The 17,361-nt window shown below is 37.4% G+C and overlaps 1 protein-coding gene across 1 annotated transcript in view; it reads left to right on the forward strand.

The window, feature by feature from the left end:
• Positions 1 to 6,825: 6,825 nt before the first annotated feature.
• LOC112147682 (leucine-rich repeat and immunoglobulin-like domain-containing nogo receptor-interacting protein 3) overlaps positions 6,826 to 17,361 on the forward strand; it is a 46,956-nt gene continuing 36,420 nt past the window's right edge. Inside the window, exon 1 of the mRNA XM_024274224.2 lies at positions 6,826 to 8,238. The gene's annotated coding sequence lies outside the window, so the exon portion shown is untranslated. The remainder of the gene's footprint in view (positions 8,239 to 17,361) is intronic.

The raw sequence follows: 17,361 nt of genomic DNA on the forward strand, positions 1-17,361 counted from the left end.
AGAATGATGTTGCGTGAGATTACTTCCACGCCAACAGTCCCACTCTCAGAGACAAACTACTGTATATTCTATGAATAACACAGGGTTTTTATTTTTTATTTTGGCCAAATGTGGCATAAACCTGATAAAAAGCCACTGGAAGTGCTTTTACAGTAGATAAAAAAATAATTGGAGTGGAACTAAATATTTCAATATAAATTCTGAGGATGTGAGACCCCAAATTGCTTAGCAGTTTATAAAAAGCAAGCAATAGGTAATTATAATACTTGATCAAGGCATACACTTTTCAATGTTTTCTGTTCATTCCCTGGAATGATAAGAAAAAGACCATGTTGTCTTCAGGACCTGAGGTTGGACATGTCACCATGGCAACCAGGCAGAGTCACCTGAGCAACAGAGAGAAAAAAATCAGGACTTGACCTTGGAATTAAAAAAAAAATGATTAAAACAAAAAGTTGTTTAACACATGCATCATTTTATTGATTTGATCAATACAAAACTAAGAAATGGTAAAAAAAAAATCTCAACAATACAGAAGAAAAAAATAGAACATTATACCTTTCTACTTTGATGCTAAAAGCACATCAAAGCCATCTCACTTCTGAGTGTGTTTATATGTCTTGCAGAGAGGAACCCCACCACCACCCTGCACTTACTGCAACATTAACCTTTTTGTTCATTACATGCTGTTTTGTATCTGGAGCCTTAAAGTAGCCATTTGTTTGCTTGCTTTGGTGGATTTTTGCAGCTTTTCTAATGACACAGACAGTCCTATGAAATGCTGTTTTGGTTTAAAGACACAGCGAGGTAAATAATAATAACTGCCAGGTAAACATAAAGCAAGACAGAGAGACATATTTGTCTAATTTAACTAAAAAACTAAAATTCATTATATTTTCCTGAGAATTTTCCATAAATTGTGTTAGCTGAATTTGCATTGATTCTACAAATAAATTTGAACCCCCTTTTGTCACTATGCTGCATCTTTCAGGTAGTTTGTTACCCAGAATTCTTCGTCGTGATACAGGCATTTCATCGCACAGCATTTGGTAGACAGTATTATCCAAAGTGACTTACTTTGAGAGGGATTGAGGTGTTGAGAGTCTTGCTCAAGGCGACAACAACAGTGTGTCCTGGGATTTGACCATCTGACTGGCTCTTCGGTGATGGGAGCTACAGTCAAAAAGCTATGGCCAAACTCCAGACAGGTGAGCTGGAGGCTCCTGGTTTCCCCTGAGGTATCTGCACTGATGATCAGTCCATTACAAACCTCATTTCTGAAGCCTGTTTCCACACTGGCTTTGTCATTTTTTTTTCAAAATTTCTCCCTCCACCAACCTCTTTTTTTCTGCTACTTCTTTTCCTTTCAGATCACATCTCTTTCTTCCCCCTAGACCCCATACCTATAGCCTTTTTACCTTTTATCTCTCATAATCTGAAAGGTTCTATCCCTCTTGATAACTTTTGTCTATTGTTTATCTCCCCATCTCTGCCCGTTTACAGTCTTTTATTTATTTCTTTATCCTTCTGTTAAATGCATGCCTTTCTACACCCCCCCTCCCACCCTTCCTCCCACATCTTCCTTCTCGTTCACCACCCTGATCACGTCCAGGTCTGTTTCCACTGATAAGGCCCTTTGTAGCATCCGCATGCTCACGCACACACATGCAGGGCACGTTGCCATCATACTGGAGTTGCCATCGCAGCTAACTGCTGTTTCTCTCTTCCCTCGCATTGTGTCTAATGGATCTGTCATCAGCAATCTTTTCTCTGCCAGCAAAACAGGGGCAGGGAGTGAAGGGAAGCAGGAGGATGAACAGAAGGAGACAGGGGAACTGGAGGGGTCACAAACTTCTTTTCATGTTTTATCTCCCCGTTTTTGGTCTGCTTTGGTTTTGAGCCACACTAAAATCAAAGTTATAATGAGAAGCGTGTGTTCTGCAGACTCTGTTGGGAGTCAGGAATGTCATCAACACAGACAAAATATGAAATGCGCTTCTATTAACAAGCATCAAAACTTTGATTCAAATATGTGTTTGTTTTTATGATGTTTTCAATGGATTTTTCTATATGTAGTTGATTATTTTTTGATTGCGTTCTTTCAGATTGTAACCTGAAGGACTAAAGAGTAAAAAAAACTCAGAAATAGTTTCTGACTTCCTTTCAAAATAAAAGACAGCCTGTGCTACTCAGCTCAGAAAAATGTAGCAGTAGGTAGTGTAATATCAGCAGTAATAATTAAGAAAATAAAAATTGTGTATTTTGCTGTTTGTGTTGCATCTCAGACAAAAATTTGTAAACCTAACAAACTGAAATAAAAATCAGAGCTAATAAAGCATATTTTCCCTTAAAATCCTTGAATTTGTTCAAAAATTGAAAATCCGCTCTATAGTCTGGTGCACATTAGTATGAGTTGAAATGACATTGTTGTTCTTGAATCCAGAAGAATGCATAGAAACACTAAATAAAAACACACAAAAAGTTTTCGATTAAAGAACAATACGCAGTCTATTGTGTATTGTTGGTGTGCAGAATTGCATTTCAAAACTTATTTTTTCCTTTTGGTGTTAGAGTTGCTTTGACATGTCTCTAGAGGTGTCTCAAAGCATCTGTTGGTTGTGTCTACCTTTATTTATACATTTATATATTTGGTTAAAATATGTTTTCTTTAATATAGTTGAAGTCATGTTCTATTCACAGGGTTTGTGTTTTCCTTCAGTCACAGCCTGGTCTCATCTAATAATCATCCACAGCTGTTTCTAGTTTAGGTAATTCGTCTGTTCAAGTTCACTGTTTTCAGTTTGTCTGTATCAACCTATTAGCTGTCACTCTGTCTCCATCTTCCTGTTTCATAGTTTTGCTAAAATGGAAGTATATCTTATTAAATTTTTAGTACTCAGGTTCTCAGATACAAATTTGTCTAAACATCATAAGTAATAGGAGGGAATATAAAAGTCAAAACTGGTCAGTGAGGCAAATGCAGTTAAAAAAAAGACAATAAATACACCTCTACAAAGAGATTTAGTGCAAAATAACACGTGTAAGGCATAAACTGACTGATTGGTCATTTCAAAACTTGAGGGTTTTTGTACAGTAGGTTAGTAGCTGTCATGCAGCCTCACTGTTCTGCATTTCAGGCTCAGATATCTCCTGCCTGAAGGTAGGAGGGAGGAAAGCCCATGAGATGGGTGTATTATGGACCTTGTGGGTCACCACTGTGGCAAAAGTGACCCTCTACTGAAAACATTTAATTTGTAGGGCCCGTCTGCTCTATAGCTGTGTTGTTCACTAGTCTGTGTGAAGAGATACACTCACTAATACAATTTATTTAATTTAATTGTTGGCATGGTCTTGAATGTAGCAGTCAGGCGGCCGTCAGGTGTGCAGAATGGCCCGTGGCATTTGACATGGACGACCGGCGTCCGGAGACATTAACACATCGTCCAATTAGAGCTGCTGCTGGCCGGATGCCACCAACTGGGGCTCTCTCGGTTTCTTAACGGTGTCATCCCTACACAGTGGTGTGCAAATATTTTTAAGGATTTCAGTGAGTTAGAAATGTTCAAATGTAAAAATATATTTATTAAAGCACATATAAATTATGTTTTTCTGTCATCCATGTAGTGGTTTGCCATAGAATAAAGATCCTCTTCAATGTGTTCAACACATTTTATCCCATTTCGCCAGGAGTGAACAATTCTTCGCCTTTTCTTCCGTATGATACACATTTGAATTTACTTTTTTATATACAGATAGCATAAACATTTGAATTTATGTTGCAACATCATTTTAATGTATATAGTGCAACAAACAACCAGTGCTCTTAACTTAGCTAAAAGTAGTCTAAAATGCAGAGAGGAGGTCAAGCAGCATGGTATTAGCAATATGACTAATTTTATGGCACAGCTTCTGATTTGGACTATAATGCCCTGCAGGAGAAGATGATCATAATGTATGCATGTTTAAATTACTTTTTACTGAGGAACTCATTTACATAGTCTATTGAGGGACTTAAGCAAAAGGTGAGAAGAACAAATGAGTGCAACTAGGAATTAAAGAGATAAAACAAAACTGACCCTTTTTTTTCTTCCTGTCCGGCAGCTGAGGGATTTTTCTGGAGCTCATTAGACACCCAGGAGTTCATACAAATAGCCCTTTAAATTAGGGTAAATGTCATTTTAAGCTCTGGATTATATGGAAAAGAGAGGAGATGTTGAAGAAACATCCAGAGAAAAGTAAAATAAAAAAATTGATTTATGAGAAAAGGATCACTAAGACAACAGGAGACTGCTAAGTGATAAAATACAGAGCAAAAGTTGCAGTAGGATCAACATTATCTGTGACAACAATCCCAAAGTGATGATATTGATACATAAGTTCAAGCATCTGCCCATGCACTAATGTGTCTAAATAATAAATTATATAAAGGACACCTGAAGGACATCCGTATTGATGCTGCACCAGAGTAAAGAAGATACTGAAGGACCTCCGTCATCCAGCAATGGAGTTAATCTTCTCTCTGTTGAGGTCAGATAAGTAGCGGAGCCGGTTAGGTTCATATACCAGAGATGGGGTGCACTCTGTGGTACAAGCATTAAATGTTCCATGGATGTACCTTACAATCCCTTCTTTCAGAAAGACCATGAGAAAAATCCTAAATGGAAGCCATTTTTAAAGATGGCGAGCATACACTCAATGGTTACAAACCTAGCAAGAAATGTTATTTAGTAAGCACAATTCATACCCAAAGCAATTCAAAGTGCTGTCCAAAAATATACAAAATTACAAAAGGAAACTGCCTTAAGTACATTTACAGACAGTTAGTTCTGCACCAGCTTTGCAGTAAAAATGCCCCCCCCCCTCGATCTGTATTATATGCCATCCACATCATGTGATGCACTGATGTCTACTGCGTCCCACATGGACTCACACTCAGAGCTCAAATGCCATCCTATTATGTCCTAAATGTCACTGTATCCAAAAGTCCTCCTCAAAAGTCAGCAGTTTGAGAAAGTAGACTTTCACTCCAGTGACCCACAGTTCTAACATCATCATATTAGTCGGCACCTCCTGCGAGCAATCACCGCACACCTTTATGAATACACGTGCAGAATTTTAAGTGGATCAGCAAAAAATTAAAAAAATGTCGAACTGTTGTAGAAAAAACATGATGATGATTCCCAGAACAAATACTGTATTCAGGAATGGGTGACTCAAACAGTAAAGTGACCTTTTAGACTGACTGATGTAATTTACACAGGAATATTTCAAAAACCTTCATTAATTTCAAATTGAATTGACTTAATTCCATGAAATCTCCAGAGTAGTGGATCACAAATAAGAAAGTGACAGAAAATGTCCCCTGTTACCCATCCTGGCCAAATGGTAGCTGTCAATAACGCAAAATACAACAGGAAAAAAACCTTTATGTTGCAAAAAGTTGTGTTTTCCTTGTAAGTCTGATTTTTAATCATATTCAGATTCTACTAACCTACAAAATTATTATTTTTTTACCTAAGAAAATCTCTGTTATTTTTATTTCTCTTTCTGTTTGTTGGTGCAGGGAATTAGCTTGATTCTTTAAAGATTTTCAAGATTTTTCCATTTTTACCATAATTGTTTTACCATTTATTTCTTTTTGGTATGCTAATCTGTCTGCCTATTCATTTATCTACTACTTTATACAAGAAAAACAGAGGACTCTAAGCATAATTTTACATTTTTAAGCAAGTTATTTGTGAATACAAAAAACTGTATCAACAAATTTTAACGAAAAAAGATGAAAAATAACTGATAGATCTCCTTCAAAAGGCTGGGGTTGTAGGTTGTTGTGCTTGTAGGACTCAGGCTCCACCATGTAGTGTAATGGGCTTCACCTCTTGCCACAGGTCTTCAGGACAGACTTCTCCTTTTCTCCTGCAATGAGCTGTTACTGACCTCAGGGGCAGTCAGTCAGGCAGGAGGAGTGTTTCCTTCTCTGTGTTTCTATGTGTGCATGCATGTGTGCACTTCATCCTCAGCACCTTGTGATCTGATCTGCCCTGACAAGGCCAGGGACAGACAGAATAGAACAATAAAACATTTCTGTTTCTTCCTCTTTCTTTCCTTTTTCCTTTTTTTCATGAGATGGAAGAAAAGAGGGGAATAAACAGAACAATATCAGGAACATATCAAACCTATCCTATCCATAAAATTACCAGAGTCATCTTCATGTTGGATCCGAGCTCCAGTTGTTTTAAGGATCATGCGACTAATGAGTTCGACTTAAGAGTATCTTAAAATTATGCTTTCAAAAAGCTATGGCGCCATAGAATGGATATTAAAATAAAATCATAAAGTATAGATTTTATAAAGTATATATTTTATTTAATAAAGAAGAAAATAATTAAATGCAGTAAATTTATGACCAAGTATTGTAGTTTTTTACTTTACTAGAGTTCCTTTATAATCAAAGCTCAAATTAGTTTAGTTAACTCAAGATCTTCTGGCAAAAGTGCAATAAAAATCCTGCATATTAACTTTTTAAAATAAGTTATTGTACAAATTAGAAATAAAAGTCACGTATAATCTATAAATGAGTAATACTGGACCCTAATCCACTCAAAAGTGATGATGGTTTGAGTGTTAATCATATATTCTGAACATCATGTGTTGCTAAAATCAAAATATTTTGACTACAACAATTAGAATTGAAAATCATGTTTTTGATATTTTTAACATTATGTTGTGGCATTTTTCTGATAATGGAGAACATAAAGAAAACTAAGTTTAAAAATTATTTTCTGAGTATTTCTTTATTCAAAATGTTGTTAACCAGAAGCAGACGACAAAATGCATTTTAAAAAGAGAGTACTTGTTACGTAGATAATTATAATGTCTTTAGGTGTACCAAAGTGCTTCACAATAAAAGAAAGAAGACAGCTTAAAAAATGGGCAAATTAAGAACAAAATTCAGTCAGCAACAAAAGTAAGAATAAAATAGAACAAATAAAATACTACCAATTACTAAGCATTAAAAGCTATTCTAAAAAGATAAGAGAGCCTGTAAACAGATGGGAAATGGGGGCAGTAGTTGAATTAACTACTGCCACCCTGCAGAAACTATATCCTAAAAGATGACAAAGATTTTTTTTTTTGTTAAAAGCATAATTATAATAAAAAAGACCACTGGGGATGCTTTGAAAATAGATCATAAGACAATTAGTACTAGATTGACCCCCTTTGATTGTACTGTTTTGCATCATCATGCTTTTTTGGTTCATAAAAACTCTGGTATTTTGTTTTTTCTGCAAAGTAAGTCAGTTTGTGTTTAAGTGATGAACAACTTCTTCCCTCCATTCTTTGATTTATCTGGACCAGTACAATAAAACTGCACATAAACACCCTAAAAATATTTCTACATAAGAAATTCTAATTGTTATACTTTGAAAGCATTTCATGAACACATCTCAATCTAATACAAAATTAGATGATGCCTTTGGAAGTTTTTTTTGTATCTCACAGCAGTCTTTATTTTTATGTTCTTTTTTCTCCATTTTTGATATTTCTTTCTCGTTCACTAATTGCTCTCCATCTCACTTTGCTGTTCTTTGCTCCTGCCCGGCTGTTTTAGCCTCACACCAGCATACGCTCTGCAGCAGGCTGGATGGTGGAGCCAACAGCGGATAGACAGTGACTGAGGAAAGCGAGGGAGGGGGTGGAGAGACATGAAGAATTTGAGAGCAGGGAGAGAGAAAGAGATGAAAAGCATGTGAAGCCAGAGCGGCGCTCACACTCAAGAAGCAACAGCTACAGCAACAGCATCCTCCTTCCCCATTCCTCCTTTCCTCCCCCCATTCTCCCAATTCAGTGGGAGATGGAGGGCACCCCGAGCTGCTGAGAAGCGCTGACCGACTGAGAGGGAAGTCTGCATTGCTTGAAATTTCTTCATTTATTTTTGTGTGTGTGTGGAGGAGACGAGCAACAAGGAGTAGGTTGACGTGCTGGAGAAAAGCCTCCTGGTAGGAGGGAGAGCAGAAGAGGAAAAACAGGGGGGAAAAAAGCAGCAAACGACGACCAGGTCTGACACCGATTCCAAGGTCTGAAAGTAAGGCAGAGCGAGGGGGCGCAGAAGATCAGAGGGCTCACACGTGTTGAGCGGTGACCCCCACTCGAGGACCAAGAGGGGAGGAAAGCAAATTCAAACAGGGACGCAGCTGGAAAGATGAGGAGGCATCGAGGAGCACATTTCAGTCCTGGGTATGTTCATTCATAATACACGCACTCGGGCACAGAGACATGCACATTTTAGCCTCAGTGTGTTGTTAAAAATAGAGTGCAGACACTCTTGAAAACACAACTGTGTGTTTGTTGATCTTTTGGGCTGAAGACAACCCACACTGACAAGACTTTCTAGCCGTTCTCAAATACTTGCTATAAAGGGAAAATAGCTGAGGAAGAAAGGCTATTTGTGTTTGTTTTGGAATGCCTTTTTGCTGCGTACATCTTGTTCCAAAATTAGTGTTCAGTATCTACAGGCATTCTTCCTAATCGGGTGGCAGGCTGTCTGAGTGATGCATGTAAATAATTTCCACAAGTGGAATGTTTTCATGTTTCATGTGGCAAGGCAGAGCACTTTATCCGGCTCATTTCATTAACTTTACACCCGACTTGTCAGCTTATAGCAACATTTTCGTGCAAAATTTGAAACTTCACTGAATACATTTTTGCATCCTGGTTGAGATTATTTTATCTTTTCATGATGCACTCTTAACCTGACAGGAAATGCAGTCGTCCTGTCTCACATAGTGGCATCAGGCCTGTGACAGCTGTTCTGCATGACATGTTTACCCACCTCTCCTTACTGAACCCTCTTCTCATCCCTTTTCTTCCCCAGTCGTCTTTCCTTCTCAATTTCAAATTATAGATTGTCACTTCTCTCCTTTTCCCCACTGATCCAATCTCCTGTAGCATTGTCTTGCTACCAGCAATTACCCACACCTGAATGTTCCCTTTCAGACGGCATTACTGGCTGGTTTTCTGGCTTTCTTTCCAGCAATGGAATTGAAGGAGGAACGATTTTTGTGGCCATTTTTTTTTTTTTTTTGTATTTTTATGGTTGCTTTTAACCTCAGCAACAGGCGCCATCTCTGCTGCCTGAACATAGAAGCACTTTGTGTTGCTGTGGCTCCTGTAGGTCGAGAAGAAAAGTATGAATAGTTGGTCCTATCAGCTGTGTGCCTGAGCGTTATATCATCACAGTCAAATTCAAATGTTATTGGTCATATATGCAGTAAAAATGGTTTGTACGAGTGTCAGACGTGTAAACAGAGAGATGAAAAGAGATGTAAAGAGTGGAAAATGATTAAATATTTATATATGTATATATATAGTGTTGCCAACAAAACCGATATTTAAGATAAACACCAAAATAAAGTGGAATATCAAAACAAGATATAATAAAGTATGAGAAACATGTACTATAATATGAAATAAATGTTAACTATAAGTAGTAAATATATTTTTGGAATATGTGCATATAATAGACAATGTGGTAAGGACAGCTGTTAGGATTAGGATTGCCTTGTTTGGATTCAATCTCAGTTAATTCTTGTCCTTGTAAGATAGAACAAACGACCCACTTGTTGGGGTTTGAGCTGCTGTCCTCCTTTTCTTCATAGCTTTCGACATTATTTTGTTGAGTTTCATGGTTCATTTTCTCATTTTTCATAATTTAAAAACCCACTACAAAGAAAAACTGTGTTTTTAACATGACTTTGTGGCATTTTTCTCATGACTTAGTATGTATTCAAATCGTTATGAATTGGGAGTAGACAAAAAATTGTAAAAGCTTGTCATTGGTGCTACAGTTGGCGGGCAGCTCCGCTCCATGCTAATCCATCCACTTGCAGACAAGTAGATCAATTTACGTCTTCGTTTTCCTCATCCGAGCTGATTTCTGGCTCAAAAGTGTACGACTGGATAGCTCTAGACAAAAACAAGGAAATGTCCCTTCCACAACTCTGACGTGAATTTCTGATTAACTTGTGTCGCTCTGCAGAAACAATGTCCTTGAAAATGATGAAGAGTTTCAGATTCTGAATAAAAAATTGCATAATCACAATTAAAAGCCAATGGGAACAGTTTTTAAATGGATCAAAAGATGATTGGAGTGGGACGTATTCCAGTCTAAAGCATGCTATCATAATCTAGAAAGAAAAATTAAAGTGGGGGACAACATTAATAGACATTTGGAGATAGGAAGAGTGATGTGACATCAAATACCCTGAGATGAAAGTGATTGTTGAGGGCTGCAAATCAAAGATGGACAGGTTTGAGGCTCGACATAAAGGTGAAAGTGGGTCATCCGTTTGTCTTTTGTGTTGACAGGATTTTATTGTCAGTGAATGTAGACAGTGTCATGAAGATAAAGGACACATCCCACAACTGCAATAGATAAAAAAGGTTTTTTATAAAATGCTGTATCCACTTTTACTCTTTTAAAAAATAATTATGTAGCATTGAAACTCACAAAAATTAATTAGTTTTCTATTGTTGCATATTTTTTTTTAAAGTTTAGGGAAGCCAGACAGTCTCATGAGGTATTTTAACATTTCTGGCAAAAAAATAAGGCACAAGTGGGTATTTTCAAAGACAACTCTACCACAAGCTCTTTATCTCTCTGTGAAAAATTAAAACCGTGCAGCCACAGCAAAAGAAAACCCTTTGAAAAAGCAGCAAGGCCAGAGAGCAGAAATGGAAGCAATCATCGAGACCTGCTGAGATGTTTTGCCGCTGATATGGGAAGCAGCAACCTGGGGATGAAAAACCGAGCGAACAAAGAAAACGCCCAAATGAACATCTCGTTCACCCTTAAAACAGCAGGATAATTGCTCATTGAACGTTTGAGGTGTATAATTTGAGTTCTGCAAGGTCACAAAGAGAGCATGGGGGATATTTCTTCTTTATGCCACAGTTTTAATATATCCCGTGTAGAACTTTAAACCTCACCTATAATAAAGCCTCATGAGTTTGCCATTGTGCTTTTTCTTCACCTTTTTTCTTTTTTTGGTACAATAATTCTTCCATTATTTTCTTGCAAAGGCTGCCTTTGAGATCAATACCAACAAATATAATTGTATATTACTCACTGGAATCAATGATACTACTGAACACATTTACACACATCTATGTACATATATATTTTGACCAGCCATAGATTCTCTCCAAACTTGTAAAAATGATACTACTTAAACAAGGAAAACATTTAAAAGCTCATAAGTTTTGATGATTGTTGTACAAATCTAGTTTTTCTGTAGACAGTTTTGTTGAAAAATTTTTGTTTGAATAATTTTCACAATATAAAAAAGCTTCAATTTAGGTAAAATTCTCTCAAATATAAAGTATTCTAAATTACTTTTAAAATAGCTTATTGTATTTTTGGGCGTTAAAAGTAGCTTGGAGCTGCTGTCTTCAATCCAAATGTCCATGCTGGTGTTGCTGCCTGTAGGCAGTGACAGACAGTGAGACTATGAGTCACCAATGAGGGAACATTGGTGTTGAAAGATGTCTGAAAAAAAGAAAATCTAGCACTACATTGCAAATTTGATTTAGTAAAGGTACAAATCACATTGTTTTAGAATCAAATTTTAGAAAATGAAAAAAAAAAAAAACATCTGATAAATAGACCTCCCAAAGTTTTCATTGGATTTTGCTACTTTACTTTGACTACTTCACGGTGAGTACTACTTCTTTCATTAGTAAACAGATTTATTTTTGATGGTTTAGGCTAGTGGTTTGTTTTTGCTTTATTTTGTTATATTCAAAAAATAAGAAAATCCGGATTGTTATTCTTAAAATTACTTGTTGTAACATAAAACAGCTTAACTACAATACAAGGTAACAAAAAGAACTTTCCATCTATTTGTGTTTCTAGGGCTGGATTGATAAAATTGATTAATCAATCCGATTCGATCTAAGATTAATAGATCAATAAATGATCCATAAAAGTAGAGATCGATTTAGCTAAAAATGCTAAAGTCCGCCATTTTTATTCTAATGTATAATGGGATTTCCCATAGGACAGCTAATGCTAACGTTCGGTCAACCTAAACATACATTGCTGACTAAATGAACATATTTGTATTCTCACAGTCATGAGTTTTACAAACTTTTTTAAGGAAATTGTGGTTTTAAACCAACCATTTGTGGTTTAAAGCACAGTTTTTGTGCATACTTTCTTCTTCGTCTGGAATGAGGTGTATGCTACAGTGCGATCGCCACCTAGTGGCCAAATTCAATAAATTTGAATTCAATAAAAATCTGACTCCTCACACTCTACAAGTGTGTTTTTAAATTGGAAAAGGCAGCAGACTGATATGTTGATTGTTATTTAAACTACCCAGGAGCCTGCTAAAAAATAATTTGTTTTCATGTATCTTGTCTTTGCTCAGGAGTACATGTGCTTTGTTCAATTACTGCTTTGCATTATCTTTAGATCAAAGGAATGCACAAGTGCATTCTTACTGATGTGTAACAGGAATGATGAATTTTAAGTCTATGTTTCTGTTTCAGAGAGCAGTCCTCTGAACTATTGGTGAATTAATAAGCAGCCATCAAACAATAATCTTAAAAAAAAAAAAAAAACAATCAGAAGAAACTTGGGGTCAGCGTGGGAGTGGGGGGAGGAAACATTTGTTATAAAGAGAATAATATGTGGGAGGGAAAAAAAGACTCAAATTAAATAGGCTTTCTGAGCCAAAAGAAAATTAATTCTGATGTAAACATTGATATAATTAGGATAAATGTACCTATTCAACGTATTTGGGCTCATCCAAGAAGTTGTCAAAACACTACAATAGATGCAATAAATAAAAAAGTAAATAGATTAATGTATTGGGCCTTAAGGAAAACTGTGACAGAGAATACTTTATGATATCGACCTAAAAAGTCTTTCTATCTATTATGAAATGATTTGCAGTGGTCTTTTAATAGGTATGATGTTATGAGGCTGTTTTTGGAAAAAAAATGTGTTGTTTTCTAGGACATAGCTTCTGCAGAGCGGCTGTAGCTCATTAGAAATTTCCCCAGACTTGTGAGCAGTACTGTTGGCATGGAGTAACCTCACCTCTGCTTCCCAACATTCTTATATTAAATACTCTCCTGCTAGCTTACAGCATCTCAAACCCCCATAATATTATCAGTGCAACAAAAACCCAGAACAAGGACTTACATGGACTTACATGGATTTATTTGTCTAGTGGATGAATCGGAATGGAGTGGAGCAGGGAGCTTGTGGCACTGATACAAGCTTTTCCAAACAGCCTTTTCTTGTCTTATCCCGATTCACAATGATTTGAAAAGGAATCTTCATTCTTAATGCTCTTAATGTGTCCTCCATCTTAAGAAAAAGATCCACAAGAACATGTTAAAAACACTAAAAACACCATTTCTATTGGAGTGGGTCTTTAAGTTGCATCAGCAAAGCATATCAAACCACATTGAAAAGCACAAAATGTCAAGGAACAATAAAACTGGCTTTTCCTATTTTTTTTTTTTAAACAAACTTGAGTTTTAGTGGCTGAGGTTCTTGTTGAATAAAAGCTATAAGAAGTCAGGAGATGGTCGAAGCTTTGAAGTGCTGTAGATTCTTGTCCGATTTCACATCATAAGAAAAATTAAATGTAAGTTTTCGGAAAATTATGACCTCAGGGAGGAAAATGTGGTGTCTTTTAATGGAGGAAGAGGCAGGTTGGAGAAAAAAGAAAGTTTTAAGAGAAGCAGGTGTGTCAAAGAAGCTTTTGATCTGGGTGTGAACGCAGGCATGCGTGTGAACCTGTGCCGTGTCTGCTGAGGGGTGATGACCAACCTTGAGAGATGCATCAGTGGTCTTAAAGATGTCCTGCATGGAGGATTGCTTCTATTAAACCGCTGGACCATGATTGAGGTGACTGCATGGACAAGGGCAAAGATTCACATCCGACGCCTACAGCAATACTCACACATGCCAACTTAAACATGTGCACACACCTGCACACAAGCTGTAAAACCCTACAAGAATGTGGAGTTACAACATGGAGGTCTGTGTTGCGTCAGAGATAGACCTGAATTTAGTGTTTTTGCTTCCAGTATTACTCATCTCCAGTGAGTTCTGTGTATATGTGTGTGTGTCAGATTCTACCGTATGGAAACATGGAAAACTAGCCAGCATCATCTAAAATTCAGCTGAAAATGTTAACCTCCTTTGCCAGCCTGCAACAGCCTCAGCAACTTTTCCCTTCTCTGCCACTTCCTTCATCAGGTATTCTCTCTCATACTTCCTTTTTCCGCCTTTAATTTTTCTTTTCACGGCTATGTCTTTTTAGCCGATGACCCAGGGCTTGAGTTTTTTGTTGTTTACTTCCCCCGTTAAGCTTCCGTCTTTCCGTCTCCTGCACTCATCTGCACCCATCTGTCTTTCACTTCTAACTGCCTTTGATCTGTTCAGGAAGTTTTAAGGTCACCTGCTCTCTGGCACTTGCAATCAATTAGCATTTGTCTGCCTGCATCACCGTTCAGCGTGGCACAAATATCCCTACAGTCATTCTCATGGTATTTTAAATAAATGCTCCAATTCAATTAAGAGATTATTAAATCTTTCCCTTCTAATTACAGAAACTTTCCTCCTTTGAGGAATACAAATTCCTTGATGGCGTGTTCATCCCATTCTTGAGTTAAAGAGCTCAGCGCTGCTGTGAGAGACGGTAGAAGAGTTTCCGCTATGCCGCCTGTCAGCTTGTTGATGCAATTAGACAAATAGATAATACTGGCTCTTCAAAAAATTGTTGTCTGATTCAGAAGAAAGCGTTTTAATCCAAGACACCAGCCTGCCCAAAGAGAGTTTTATGTCTAACTGCAGAGAGCAAAAAATGTATGTGTTTGTGTCAAGTGGATGTCATTTAGCAACAATTGTTGTTGCTTTCTGCTGATACAAGTTTGTTTTTTTGCTGTCTGAGAAATAAAAATATGTCTTTAATAAACTGTCTAGCTAAGATTTAAGCAGATACAGACTTTAAACTCTATTAAAGTCACAATAACTTAGGTTAAAACAGCAGTTGGTGCAAAAAATGAAACGATCACATCAGTTTAAACTCTAGAATCATACAAGGATACTGTGTTGGCATAACTAAAAATGAATGGAAACTCCAAAAGTCAAGAAGTCGTAAAACAGAAAGCAGCACGAACTGACGTGACTGACCAAATATTGGAGAGATGGACAGGAAGGTGGAATGATGGATTCCAAAATGGAACATGCTGTAATGTTCGAGGTGTAAGAAGGCGAACGTATTTACTTATCATTTGCTTTATTATCGTTCAACAACAGATCTCCATTTTCATCGTCATCATTCTCTCTCCTTTTCCTGTCTCTCTCACTGACCTCTGTTCTCTAGCACCGCCTAGTGGCTTGGAGTACAATGAACATAGGACACAACACATGCAGACATTTTTCTTAAGACAATCTGGAAAAGACTTTGTGGATGAAGGTGAAGGTGGAGAATTTGACACTTTTAGCCTAAAAGTAGAAGTAGTTCCAAGTGACCTAGTCTGCTAGAAACTGCAAGGATGTCGGTTCAAATCTATGGCTAAATCTAAAAATGGGACCACTACTTTTTTTTCTATTGTGAAAGGGTTCCCAGTGGTCCTTTAACTATGGTTATCCAATTTTGAGCCACTGTAGGAGCTATCCAGCCGTTTAGTTTTGAGCCAGATGCCAGCTCAGACAAGGAAAAAACGAAGACAAACGTGGATTTCAGACAAATCCATCAATAGATATAGGCATAACGCAACTAAAAGTATCTCTACCCTCACATGTTAAAGACCCACTCGATTGTTTTTAGAGCTAATTAAAAAGTGTTATAAACAGGATTTTCATCTGAGTCTCTCTTTAACACAAGCATTAATTGCCAACAGCATTTTATAAGTGGATGTACTGAGACATGGGCCTCCACCAGAAAGAACAGTTAGAGGTTGATTCATGGTTCAGACATTTATCTTGGTTACTTTGATCAATCGACTTGTCAGAGAACAGCTTGTTGTGCGAAAAGTTCTTAAAAAATTCAACATTTAAGCATTCAAACCTTTTGGAAAGGTCAAATTAAGATCAGCTACAAAGGTTCTAGTCAGTCTAGATATATCCTGAAATTTATCGGAAAGCAAAATACCTCCATTAATATTTATAATAAAAGTAACTGATCAGATTTTGTGATACTCAGAATTAAAGCTGTCTTAAAAAAACGATCGATTTAAACAATCTGTTCTCCTGTCTTCTGATCACTGTTAGGAGAAGGCTTCAGTAAAGCTGTGCACACCCCTCATCATTTGTGCTTCCTCAATGTAAAGCTGCTGTTTCATTGAATATTAACATGGGTCATGAGGTGTGCAGCTCTGTTGCTCCTGTCCCACTCAGATGTCAAAGCAGGTCAATGCGTTGACTTTTAGATATGGGAGTTTGAGGCGGTGTGCCTATTTTTGCTGTTTTAGGTGACGGTACCACAAGTCAGCGCAGGTACCTCAACTTTTAATAGTGCAACTTTTTTAATTACCACCCACAAGACGTTGCAACTCCCCTGTTTTCACTTCACCTGACCTCTTGCTCTCAAGAGAGCAGGATAGTGCAGGTGTGAAAAGGAGAGGGCGATCATGCAACTGTGAACTTTTTACTTGTAGGGTTTGTAGTGGTGATAACCTTTATTTCTCATTACAGTGATTGGCCTTGATTACCTAAAAGTGCATGTGTGAGTGCCTATGCATGTGTGTTTGTGTATGTATTGCCATCTAATGCCATCTGTAGATCTGATCTTGGGGGCAGGGGGGAAGTTATTCATTAACTCCAACAGCATGATTTCAAGACACAAGCACTACGGGAGTGTGAGTGTGGAACAATGTCGTTACTCGCATGAAACCAAGCAGTCTGACTTGTTTCGTTCCTCTCCTCCCCTCTTGACTCTTTCTCTCTCCGTCGCCATTCTTCTCCCTTTCATCTGCGGTTCTAACAGCTCTTTGATCACAGGAACTCTGTTAAACAACATTGCATTGGTATTGATTCTTCTACTAATTCCTGAGTTTGTCAAGACACAATACAAACCTCATTTTCCTGTCGAGAGCAGGGCTCAGCTGAAAGCGGTGATGGAGTGTTGCGCCCTGGTCCTCCAAATTGGATTTCAATGATTAAAGTATCATTTCTTGAACACTGCTGACTGCTCCCTGCAGAGGAGAAGGTGGTAACCTGCAAGAAAGGCAAACAGGAAACAGGTCAAAACTGTTGGTTGTTGTAGTTTCAGAAGTCAAATAAAAATATATGTTGGAAAAACTTGCCAAACATGACTAATATGAGTAAAACTTAAA

This window comes from Oryzias melastigma, linkage group LG17, assembly GCF_002922805.2.
Source record: "Oryzias melastigma strain HK-1 linkage group LG17, ASM292280v2, whole genome shotgun sequence".
In the NCBI taxonomy this organism is placed as follows: domain Eukaryota; kingdom Metazoa; phylum Chordata; class Actinopteri; order Beloniformes; family Adrianichthyidae; genus Oryzias; species Oryzias melastigma.